The 11,657-nt window shown below is 41.9% G+C and overlaps 1 long non-coding RNA gene across 3 annotated transcripts; it reads right to left on the bottom strand.

The window, feature by feature from the left end:
* Positions 1-375: 375 nt before the first annotated feature.
* Positions 376-7,230, bottom strand: LOC120406707. 3 transcript variants are annotated; one of them, XR_005599510.1, is made up of 3 exons: positions 6,839-7,230; positions 3,460-3,582; positions 376-1,802 (listed from the first exon to the last, which is right to left on the bottom strand). It is a non-coding gene; the product is annotated as an uncharacterized LOC120406707 (long non-coding RNA). The 3 variants fall into 3 exon arrangements; XR_005599508.1 differs by having other exon boundaries at positions 3,460-3,561; positions 6,839-7,227; XR_005599509.1 differs by lacking the exon at positions 6,839-7,230 and adding an exon at positions 6,343-6,823 and having other exon boundaries at positions 3,460-3,561.
* Between the last annotated feature and the right edge of the window lie 4,427 nt (positions 7,231-11,657).

Raw genomic sequence — 11,657 nt, 5'->3', positions numbered from 1 at the left:
CAAGTGTGATGCTTTCTCGAGTCACCCAGAATTATGAGTGACCCTTGTTACTCCTCAGCCTTAGCAAAAGACAGGTTTGTTGGTGCTAAACTAAGTGACAGTTCCCTGTCTCCCCAGTCTGTTAGTCACCCCAAACAAACTTCTCAGGTCTCTGATGATCCTTTCTTCACTTTGAAGATAACACTTGATGCTTACCAGTCCCCAGGCCCCTTTGAGAAGTGTTCCCTTGTGGTACCCAGCCCCTGTCCCTGGACACTCAAAGTAATTACCAAGTCTGCTGTCACCATAGAGACAGTATACACACCAGCTTACTTGATTCAATTAAGAATTCATACTTGGCTTAATATTACAGCACTGATATCTAATAATGGTAAAACAAAGGTGTTTATTAAAAAAATATAGAGATTTAAGTGACACTGAATAAGGATAGTGAAAACAGATATGGTTACAAATAAAACAAAAATATAACATGCTTTCAAGAGACTAAACATATTGTTAACATTGAGGTTTCAAAATTCTTCCACCTTGGAATGAAGACAAAACCTACTGCATATTTTCACAAAGAACAAAAGAGAGCACATACAGGTTGTTAGGGGACTGGCCTGGGATGTTGGACACCCAGGTTAAAATCACTGTTTGGCCCAATACAAAGCAAAGACTTGAATCTGTTTCCCTCACATCTCAAGTAAGTGCCCTAACCACACAGCTCTCTGTCTCACTCTAAATTTCCTGAAAAAAATTTCATGGAAACAGATGTTTCAGTGTCAACAAAACAGGCTATTTTAATGAATTTTCATTTGGTGAAGATGTTCCCACCAGTGCTAATTGTGACTCTGGCTCACAGTTCTATCCCAGGGCTCTTCCGTGGGCACCACAGCTCTCTCAGAGCAGTGCCAAACCAGGATCTTTTATTAAATCGCACTATAACTCTGCAAGTTATGCACCCAAGCATTCATGATCTAAATGTCAGAGACACTGTCCTTTGCCCACAGTCAGCACAAAATCCTCAGACCTTTGACAGTAGTATAGAAAATCCTAAAGGCAAGATTATGCTATCAATTTTTGAAGCACAAGTTCCCGCTGATATCATCAGGAGGTGGAACTTGATCCTGATATCTCCCTCTACCAGCAGCTCTGTAATCTTTTCTTCTGTGAACATACCCTCATCCTATGCTACCTTGCCTTTCTTCTCAGCACTGCTGCAGCCTGACACTGGCAGTTCTACAGCGGTTTCTATTGTGCACTCTGGGTTTTTTTTCCCTCTTCCACTCTTCTGGTTTTTTTCCATTGTATATCACCTCTACCTGCACTGAATATCTATGCAATACTGCCTAACGCCCTCTACTAGGGCAATAAGTGCATTCAGCTTCTTGGATTGGACATATTCTGCAGCGACACTGAGGGGTCTGACCACATCCTCCATGCAGTTTTCCATCCTTTAATTGTTCCCTGAGTTTCCAATCTGAGATCCTCAGTTGTTCTACTCCATGGGGTTCTTTTCAGCTTTTTAAAGAAAATCTCATTTCATCTTAATTTCCATCCTTGTTTCCCTCTCTTATTATGGCGGGGGCGGGGGGAGAGTACTTAGTTTTCGCAGTGAAATGAGTATCAAATAGTTAAGTCACTTTATATTCTGGAGTAAGACCTGTTATTATTTCTATAGAAGGAAGGACTGGCATAAATGTTCTCTCCCATGTGAGTTACATCAGAAATTAGAAAGACCTTGGCAACTTGAAAAATCACACTTCTGTCTGAAAATGATGTGCCCGATAACAATAACGCACCACATATGCCTTCCTCACCTGAAAGAAGCAAAAGAGAGAAAAAAAATATTTTTTCCAGTTTACCTTGTTCATTTGACAGCCCTTTATGTTTAGTCATTTTACATTGTTTCCTCTGTATAGACAATCGAAACTGCACACACTTTATTCCATTAGAACTTGATTCATTGTAGTGCTAAGGAGCCCCAGTAATGGGCCAGGACCCCATTGTGCTAGGTTTTGTACCAACACAGAACAAAAAGATGGTCCTTGCCCCAAAGAGCTTACAATCTAAGTATGGGACAAGAGACAACAGATGGCTACAAAGAGAGACTGACAGGGGAGTACAAAGAAACAATGAGATAAGATGGTCGGCATGGTAGGCAGACGTCTCAGCACACAAGCACCCTAACAGATGCATGTTTGGTTTTGGTTTTGGTTTGGTTTTTGTAAGCATCCTGGCAAACTTCTTCTGGAGAGACTAAAAGTCATTTTACTTATCTAGGAAGTGAGATGTGTAATGATGATGATGCCATGCTAAATGTCAGGAAGCAAATATCAAAAGCAGCAAGCAGTTTTCATAAACATTAAAAGATCTGGAACATAAGAATGGCCATACTGGGTCAGACCATGGGCCATCTAGCCCAGTATCCTGTCTTCCGACAGTGGCCTGTGCCATATGCTTCAGAGGGAATGAACAGAACAGGGCAATTTTCAAGTGATCCATCCTCTGTTGTCCAATCCCAACTTCTGGCAGTTAGAAGTTTAGGATACCCAGAGCATTGGCTGCATTCCTGATCATTTGGGTTAAAAGCCATTGATGGGCCTATCCTCCATGAACTTACCTAATTCTTTTTTTAACCCCATTATAGTTTTGATCTTCACAACATCCTGTGGCAACACATTTCACAGACTGACTGTGTGTTGTGTGAAGTAGCACTTCCTTTAAATCTATTGCCAGTTACTTTAATTGGTGACCCCTGGTTCTTGTGTTATGTGAAAGGGTAAATAACACTTCCTTAGTCACTTTCTCCACAAGATTCATGTTTTATAGATCTTTATCATCTCCCCGCTTAGTTATCTCTTTTCCCAACTGAGAAGTCCCAGTCTTTTTAATCTCTCCTCATACCCTTAATCATTTTTGTTGCCCTTCTCTGTACCTTTCCCAATTCTAATATGGGGCAACCAGAACTGCACACTATATACAAGTTGTGGGCATAGCATGGATTTATATTGTGGCATTATGATATTTTCTGTCTTATCTATCCCTTTCCTAATGGTTCCTAACATTGTTAGCTTTTTTTTACTCCTGCTGCACATTGAACAGATTATTTTCAGATAACTATCCACAATGATGCCACAATCTCTTTATTGAGTGGTGACAGCTAATGCAGACCCCATCGTTTTGTTTGTATTGTTGGAATTATGTTCTCCAATGTGCATTACTTTGAATCGTGAATTTTGTCTGCCATTTTGTTACCCAGTTACCTAAGTTATATGATTGGCACTGAACAAAAAATTTGAATTTTTAACATGACCATCATATCTGTCCTCCTTTGTGGACCAGAGTCACGGAACTCTACAACAGACATTGATAAGAGGATCAACTCATACTAAAATAAATGCCTGCAAAAGATTTCCAGAATTCATTGGAAAGAGTTTCTTGCAACATCAGAAATTTGAGGAAAAGCAATCTAACCTCAAGCATCAAACATGGTCAGAAGACGATGGACCCATTTAGGACATTCTTTAAGGTTGCCACCATTACGACTTCCACATCAAATGATAATATAGTCACTCCCTGGAAAGAGAAAGAGGGTAACTGCAAGACACATTACACAGAACAATATAGAAAGAAGCCAAATACACCTCTACCCCGATATAATGCTGTCCTCAGGACCCAAAAAATCTTACTGCATTATAGGTGAAACCGTGTTATATCAAACTTGTGTTGATCCATTGGAGTGCGCAGCCCCGCCCCCCGGGAGTTGCTTTACCACGCTATATCTGAATTCATATTATATCGGGGTAGAGGTGTATATATAAACAGTACACTCAGAAGCCTGAACAGACCAGCTCAAGATTTAAATGGTGGACACTAGCAGACACCCTATGGACTTGAGGGTGGTGGTGCTGAAAGAAAGAAAGATGGCAAACAAGAGTTTTGAGCAGGGTGTTGAATAAGGACAACGAGTTAATATTGTGGATGTTTGAGGAGTGTGAGGGGCAGCATGGGAGAAAGCATAAAGGTGCTTGTTTGAAAATTTTACAGGTGGGCAATGGAGGCTTGTTGCTTTTAGCTGTTTAAATACTTGGTCTTTATGTACATTTTCTAATTTCATTTTGCAAAAGTGTTATCTTTGTAACCAGCTGGCAATGTTTGTCTGGAACTCCCCACGGTCTCAGCAGCCACTGATCATGCTGGAAGAGGGTAAAGAGGATTCTGCTGACTCACCATGGTACTGGCTCTCTACCTTACTTAGGTATCAGAGAGATGGGAACAGAGTAAACCAGGGCATGAGCAGAAGAGCCTGGAGATAGCAACTCTAGGAGGAGCAAAGTCTGAAGAGAAGGGTTCAACTGAACTTATCTGATTGCTAACGTCTTAGGTCCAGATCCACAAAGCAACTTAGATGTTGCAATGCTCAGTGTTGCAAAGTACAATTTGTAGACGGCTTGCAAAATCCCTGGAATCCATAACCCTGGGTTAGGTGCTTAGACTCCCTATACAATGCATAGGGAGCGATAGGAGCCTGAGAATAGGATCCACAAAAGCCAGGAAACTAGGCGGGGAACCATCTAAACTAGCCAATGGGAGATGCTGACATTGGGGGGTGTCCTAACCTCACCCGTATCACCAAGTTACACGCCTACTCCAGGCTCCAGGGAAGAGCCTATATCTGCTAACACTCCACACCCAGGAGCCCTCTCACAGAATCAGGTGCCTAAACCACTTCTTCAGCCTGTCTAACTCCACACAAAACAGCCACCAGGAGAAGGCAGAGGCCTCTCTTATAACATTTAGGCTAGTAGCTAAGATACTCACCCAAGATTCAGGAGATCCCATTTCAATTTCCCTCCCTATCTGATAAGTGTCCTAACCTCTGGACTATGGCATATTCTGCAATGTCTCATGTTCAAGCCATTCCACTTTGTATTAGATAATGACATATTACTTGGGCCAGAGAGACTGAAAATGACTCTATAGTCCAATGGTTTGGGCACTCACCTCAGAAGAGGGAAAGCCCTGTTCAAGTACCTTCTCATCAGGCAGAGGGGAGAAATTGAACTGGGGTCTCCTACATTCTGGACCAGCACTCTAATTACTGGACTAAAGGTTAAGGGAGCCTTTATTGCCTTCCTCAGCCATTTTGTGTGGATTTAGACATGCCCAGACCATGCATATCAGCTCAGGACCCACAGACAAGATAGGCAAGGGAATGCATAACTTGAGGGTCGTACTGGGCATTGGGCACAAGATAGAAACAATGTGAGGAGGTAAGAAATCCTTCTATATTGCTTATGTGAATAAAAGGTATAGGCTCTCTCCCTTTTGGAGAGTATAACTGAACCCATTAAATGAAAATCTAATAAATACATTACAATGTAGAAGATAAACAATCTCATCTGATCTTGGATCTTTCCGAGACACCAATTTGATACATAACTCAAGTATCAACTACTAACAAGAGTGAAATCCTGCAATGGGGTAACATATTCTGCTAAAAAGGATAATTGTCCAACATTTGGGCCATGTTGAGAAGTAAATGAGTCATTGGGGCTTGATTTTTTTTTTTAACGGTATATAAAAATCTGCCCCTAACAATTCCATCTCACAGATATAAACCTGCCCTTCTTCTCTTGTGTCTAATGTTTTAATGAGATTTTCCTCTTCTACTGAAGAAAAATAGAACTAATCCCATGCTTTTTTCCCTGTAGACTTTGGTGCAATTAATTATTTAAATGAGTCACTTGAAGGAAAATATTTGTTTCTGTTTTATGCATTTTCCCTTCTTGATGGGCATATTCACACCCTTTATACCACAAGATATTTTAATTACCATTTTTCAAGCTGAGTTGAAATTAAATATCTTTATCTACAAGGAAAGATGGGATAATAAACGACTTTGAAGTAGTAACTGGATGAGGATGCACATTCATTGTTCTTTCAGTAAAGAAATAAGAGCACCCACTCATTGTGCTTCTTTTAACCCTAATTACCACCACACTTCATACAGGATGGAAACAGGAAAATATATTCATAACTTCCAAGGAAAGTTAATTGTGTTCCTCAGGAAAAAAGCCATACGTTGACCTATGGGATATTTTAATGTTCAATTAAACAACCATTCTAATTATTAATATCAAAATTATTTGAGCATCTGGAAACACAAATTCACTCCCCAAACTTATCAGATTCTCCAACTAATGCCAAAAAATAAAGGACTTCAAACATATATATTATTGATGCTTTTCCAAGCAATAGCAGATATCCTTTCAGGTCAGTTTCCTAGTGGAGGGAAAAAAGAGTTATAAAGGGTCTGGTTAAATTCTCACGAGAACTTATTTTACTTATACACACAGGCCAGCCCTGGAACAGAGGTATTCAAAACATCATGCAGGCAATTTCTTCTTTCAGGAACCTCAGCCCAACACCAATGCTTGGCTCCATGGGAGTAATTCTGACTCAAGAACTCAGAGACTCAAGAACTGTACAATTACTCTAATGAGAGAGAAAACTCTCCTGCTGCTTGCACACCTCCATCTATGCAGACCCTTTCATGATAAATTAAAGTAAGACCACACCATGTCTTCCAGAGACTGAACATTTGCTTGCACACTAGGAAAAAGTACATTGTTACCTACTGAAATCTGCCATAACAATACTAATTTCCTCAGAGGAAATAATATCCAATTAGAGGAAACAAAATATAGGCAAGAGTAAAAAAAATAGGTATGCATCATTTGAAATCAACATTCATTGTGTGGAATTAGCTGCCTCTTAGGTTTCCATTATCTTATTTAATTTCTCTAAGCTATTTTTTAATTAGTTGAAAGTCTGAGAATATTGATCAGACCTGTCCTAACTTCCTCCTCCCTTTTCTTTTGAGGAGATGAGAAGTGGCTTCTGCTCTCTTACAGAATGTGGAGAGCCAGCTGTTTCCAAGAGCCAATGTTTTTAATTGAATTCATACCCAATGTGAAGATTAAGCAGCTGGGGTGAAGAGATAACCCCCATTATTTTATCAGAGTCCCACCTTCCCCACTTTGTGGGGGCAGGAATCTCTTGTTTCTCCTCTGACATTAGCATATCCACCTGTGCCACAATTCTAAAGGTGGAGTCTCCAAAATGATTATGGAAACTAAAGAGTGTGGTACTGACACTGGGCTGGCTGCCTCCTGGGTGCTCCCTCATGGCCAGAGGTCACTCTGCAGGTGGCCTGCTTGTGCTTCCTCCCCTTCAAGGGGCTTCTTTAATAAACTCCACATAGGCTTTCACGAGTCCAATGAAAAGAGGCCTCCTTAGAAGTTTATTAACTTACAGTACAAAAACAAACAAAAGTCTCCCCACAGCCTTAAGCTGGGTTTGACTCCTAATTCCCCTAGTGTCTCAAGGTCCTTCCTGCTTTAGCAGACTACTCCCAGTCCTTCCTAGCTTCAACCTACTGTGACAGACCCAGACCAGTGGGGTACGGGAGTCTGGTAGAGGGCAAATATCCTGGTCACTGGATGAGTAGTTTTCTGTTCCCTGAGTGACCAGAGCAGGGGCTGCACTAGAGTAATCAGGAACCTGCTAGAACCAATTAAGGCAGACAGGCTGATTAGAACACCTGCAGCCAATCAAGGCAGGCTAATCAGGGCACCTGGGTTTAAAAAGGAGCTCACTTCAGTTTGTGGTGGGCGTGTGAGGAGCTGGGAGCAAGAGGCACAAGGAGCTGAGAGGGAGAGGCTGTGCTGCTGGAGGACTGAGGAGTAGAAGCATTATCAGACACCAGGAGGAAGGTCCTGTGGTGAGGATAAAGAAGGTGTTTGGAGGAGGCCATGGGGAAGTAGCCCAGGAAGTTGTAGCTGTCACGCAGCTGTTACAGGAGGCACTATAGACAGCTGCAATCCACAGAGCCCTGGGCTGGAACCTGGAGTAGAGGGTGGGCCTGAGTTCCCCCCCAAACCTCCCAACTCCTGATCAGACACAGGAGGAGTTGACCCAGACTGTGGGTTCCACCAGAAGAGAAGATCTCTGAGGTGAGCAAATCCACCAATAAGTGCAGAACCCACCAAGGTAAAGGAGGATCTTTGTCACACTACCTAATTCCCTCCTAGTATCAGAGTCTTCCCTGCAGGAGTCTCTCATTCTCTGTACTCTCTACAGCTTCCTGCTGCTCTTTATAGGAGAATAGCTCCTCCATATGTATCTCATTCTATTAATGAACCCCAGACCTATCCCAGTTGTGACAGACAGGGCTAATTGGTGAGGCTACATTTTACTCATGAGAATTTTTAGTAAAAGTCATGGCAGGTCATGGGCAGTAAACAAAAATTAATGGCCTGTGACCTGTCCATGACTTCTTCTATATACCCTTGACTAAAACTTGGGGGAAGGATCAGAAGGGTGGCCCTGGAGGCGCCGTGGCTGCTGGGGGTTGGCATGGGTAGTGCAATGGGTGCTCAGGGGGGTCATGGCCTGGGGGGGCACCATGGGTGCTAGGGGAAGTTGGTGCAGCTGGGGCAGGTTCCCCACCCAGCTCCTGGGAAGCAGTGACCTCCAACTCCCTAGCTCCATGTGCTGCTTCTGCTCTGCTCAATCCCAGTTCTGCAGTTCCCATTGGTTTGGAACTGTGACCAATGGGAGCTGGGGAGGTGGTGCTGGTGGGTGGAGGCAGCATGCAGAGCTAGGAGCTGAGGGAGGGGAGTTTGTCACCCTTCCAGGGAGCCCTCCCCCCCAGGTAAGCACCACCCCACACCCCCATCCCTGATCCCACACCCAAACTCCTGTTGCTAGGAGACAAATAGCCCAGGGGCTGCTCAGGCTGCTCCCAGGCCAGCCTCATGGGCCACTGCAGAAGTCCTGGTGGTCACGTAAAGTCACAGAATCCATTACTTCTATGACAAAAATGGAGCCTTACTAATTGGATAGGGACTGGCCACCTCAAGGCCTTCAGCTCTTTATTCTAGTTGGATTTTACTTTGTTTTCCTTTCTTTTTCTCCCTCCATCGTGCCATACCCTTATTTTTTGTTATTTGTTCTTTTTTATGGGCCTCACGCTGTGCCAGAATCCCAGAATCCTGTAGTCCATTCTGCTCAGTTCTTTTTCAGTGAGCTCTCACCTCTATCTGTCAGGAAAAAACTCTTCCCTTATCTAGACTCACTAGCTACCCTATCACTGGTGAAGGTCTTTGGATGTCTCTAGCTATCTTCTTCCATCCTAATTGGCTGTACAGTAAAAACAACAATATCACTACAAAGAAATAGTAAAAAATAAATAAACCAATAAAAATCCACTCTGCCTCTTCCCTAGGCACTGGTCTCAATTCCTCTCCTCAGCTTGGAAACAATTTCACCCACAGGAGCACAAAATGTCTGAAAGATAAACAAAATTAAAGTAAGGATTTATTTCTCAAGACACCAGCTCAGAAAGACAAGGCCAATTGCAAATGGCCTTAATCAGTTTTCATACTCTGGCAAACTCTTATTGAAATTGGTGAAGTTTACCTTTATAAAAGGACTGAGTAAAAAATGAGCAAGGGCCTTAGGATTTGGTCCAAAGTACAGAAATAGCTCAGCTAGAATCCTAATATGGGTCCACATTCTAATATCCTTGCTCAGATTTAGGAGAACCAGAAGCTTGAGACAAACCCATTAGGTCAATAAAACCTCTCTTGGAGTAAGGTGCTACTCACCTGGTCTCTACTGTTCAACACGGACAAAATACATTCAAAAGATTATCGAATTAAGGGTCTATGTTGAAGAACCAGAGAAAAGAATGGACCTTTATGAATCAGTCTTCTACAGTGGTAACATTCATCATGATAATGAAATTAATATAAAACGAGGTATACCGGGCCAATTTCCCTGTCCCTTAGTAGGTATAATTTTGTCACACGTAGCTAGATAAGTGTCCATCTAATGTGCATGTACAAATCTGGGAAATAGACATGCACTTGAAAAGTGGGCCCAGAGTGTCACAGAGTAACAAGAGTTTGAGTCATGTCATGAAATCCTGTAGTCTAACCTGAGAATTCAAAAGTTTTAACATTACTAGATTCGGCACCTTTATCTATTGCTTTCCCCTGAACCTTCACCCTTCGCATACAAGTTCTGAAATATTTGGGATGGAAAGGGAACCCTTTATCCATACCTCCATTTGCTAGGAATAGCTGGAAATGCTGGAGTACCACGGGATAGGGTTTTTTTTCCTCAGGATCGCTGACCACGGCCATAAGCCAGTTACATGTAGAAGGTGGCAGAAGGCCTGTTAGCTGAGATTCTGAAGATAATGGAAATAGTGACCATCACTCAGTTATCTAGATGACTGGATGATAGTCTGGATGCTGAAGGAAACTGCAGACCTGTGTGTCTCTTCCCTTCATTCCTCTCTAAGAAGAGCTACCACCATGCAGAGGAAGCCTGAACCCTGTTTGGGTTTGGCAGCTAGAAAGCTGCAGGTCCTGATGGAGAAAAGACACTCTGTGGGGCTGGGTGAAGAGAGTTACATTGCATGGCTGAGCACCTCAACTGATTCTAACAAACTAGATACTGGATATTTCCCCAAAGTGAATCTAAACCTTTTTAGGTTCATACTATTTGGCTATCCTCACTATATTCTGGCCCTGATTCAGCAAATCAAGTTAAGCATGGGATTAACTTTAAGGACAAACTCAAATCCCATTCAGTGAGAGTTAACATTTGGGTAAGTGCTTTGCAGATTCAGCGCCTTTATGCCTAAATCACCTAAGCATTTTTGATGCATCTGCAATCCTTAAGAACCAGCTGAGTTCAGAACAGAGTGTCAACTTCAGATTTTTCCCTTCATTTCCAAATTTAAATTAAACACTATTTTAAATCTAATAATCCAAATCTAAAATACTCATGTCTTTCCAAGGAATTTTGCTGCCCTCTAGCTGTGTTTCTCTGTTAACAGAGAAAATAAAACAATGTCTTCCTCGATCTCCAAGAGCACTGGTAAATAGGGAGATGAGGGGGTCCATTTTTCCAAGTAGTATTAAACAATAAAAGCTGGGATAACACATCAATGTAGAATTTATATTCCAATGATTGGGCTAAGGCAGGAGGAGAGCTGTGATCAGCTAAGAATTCTTCAGATCCAATTATACTGATTTGTTATCTGTCTCCCTAACCCACCTTCGTCCCAACTCTTGTTACGCCTTTTCTTTTTTTTTCCTTTTTAAATATTGTAAGGTCTTTGTCACAGGGATTGTCATTTAATATATGTTTGAACAGTGCTCACCTGCAATGGCCTTTAGGGGCTAGTGCAATATAACTACTAAATAATATTAATTAACATTGTTTTTCAGAAATAAGTCAGTCACTGTTAATAGTGAGATGTACACACAGACACATGCACACAACATTTTTTTTTTATAAATTAGGAAGCAAAAACTCTTCACTAAAGGCTCCTTAATAAAAAAATATTTTGCACTTACACAGCATGTTCCATCCAGCCAACGATTTCAAAGCATTTTTACAAAGGTAGAGAAATGTTATTCTCTCTTTTTAAAGGGCTGATCCAAACAAAGACTCCCGTTTTCTTTTTATGGGCTTTGGATCAGCTGTAAATGGGGACCAGAAAGGCTCTCCTCCAGACTCACTTCAGTATAGATGCACAGTAACAGAGGAGGTTTAAAGAAGCAACTCCGGCTCTGGTGCCCTCCATGCAA

Source organism: Mauremys reevesii, linkage group 5, assembly GCF_016161935.1.
Source record: "Mauremys reevesii isolate NIE-2019 linkage group 5, ASM1616193v1, whole genome shotgun sequence".
In the NCBI taxonomy this organism is placed as follows: domain Eukaryota; kingdom Metazoa; phylum Chordata; order Testudines; family Geoemydidae; genus Mauremys; species Mauremys reevesii.
This window is presented reverse-complemented; position numbering and strand designations above follow the sequence as displayed.